We start from the raw sequence: 1,423 nt of genomic DNA on the forward strand, positions 1-1,423 counted from the left end.
ATAAGATTTTTAAGTCATAATGTAATAAAATTGTATTAATAAGTATACATATAATTGTATTGAAGGAATAAAAGTGTAGGATATTTATAACTTTATGATAAAAGAATTATTGTAAGAAGTTTTATTTTTAAAATTATTACAGTTAAAATGTAAATAATAATTATATTTATAGTTTTATAAGTATACCAAAAATATATTATACAATTAACATCGAAATCAACTATAGTACGTGTAGCGAAAGACTGTACCAGTCATTTCTTTGTAGCCAATTATTATGTACTTTTTTATACATATATAGAGAACAGAAATATAATTATTATAACTAACATTACTAACATTATAGCAATAATACAATTATAAAAATGGAGCTCTTAACTATCATTATTTTACTACTTTTATTTGTGACTATATAACTATATAGTCACAAACACTTTTCTCTCAGTGTGATTTAACTTTAAAAGTATTATCTAAATCTTGAATCTAGGTGGGTTTCCGAAGATCCACCCTATACATGCTCCTATCTCCGATAGGTAGGGACGGGGTGGGCGATGGTTCGCCACAGTGCGAGTTCACGTTTCGCGGTCTTTTTTCTCGGATTATCCAACCGGCGCATCGCTTATTCGTGTATCGCCTTTTTGGCTCTTTTCTCTCTCGAGAGGGCGTAGGGAGGATTCTTTGTTTGCACCGAGTTTCTCTCCAGGAAGAGCAAGCGAGCCGAGTTGGGGGAGAGAAGGTAGTGGCCATTGTGGCACGATCTGGACAAAAGTCGCTATAGCGACAGAATTCAAAGGAGCTGAAGAATGGCGCGGTCGATGCAAATTGAAACTTTTTTCTCTCTTCGCCAATGGTTGGCATAATATTTATGAACTTTTCGCGAAGAATAGGCGCGTTGTCTCTAATAGACCAAAAAGGATTTATTCAAACTACGAAATGTGTTTTTTGTGTTTGAACAGAAAATGCACAATTACACGAGATACATTTGCAAATTATGGTAGTCATTTTTAACCAACTAATATATATATTTGTCAATAAAACTATACATACAGCTATTAATATTAGTATTATAATAGTAATAACAATAATTATGATAACATAATTATAATTACAAAATTTTTTCTCTCAGTGTCAATGTTCTAATACATTTTTAAAACTTTGAAATCTTAGAGATTAGATTACAGTTTTCGATGTTTTGTCCTTTTAAATTTTAAGTAAAATTTGATTTGAACTTAAATAATAATAATACAAATTCAAGATGTTACAAAGAATAATAGTTATACTTGTAATACTTGTTTGTTGTAAATATTGAAGTATATAACAAAATACAAAATGTTATTTCTTTTGGTGGTAAAATCTCTTTTGGTCGATTTCGATTCTTGAAAGATGTGTTCGCTATTGGTCAGCCCGTGTCTCTAGGGAGAAATTT

The sequence above is a fragment of the Trachymyrmex septentrionalis genome, unplaced genomic scaffold, assembly GCF_001594115.1.
Source record: "Trachymyrmex septentrionalis isolate Tsep2-gDNA-1 unplaced genomic scaffold, Tsep1.0 scaffold114, whole genome shotgun sequence".
NCBI lineage: Eukaryota > Metazoa > Arthropoda > Insecta > Hymenoptera > Formicidae > Trachymyrmex > Trachymyrmex septentrionalis.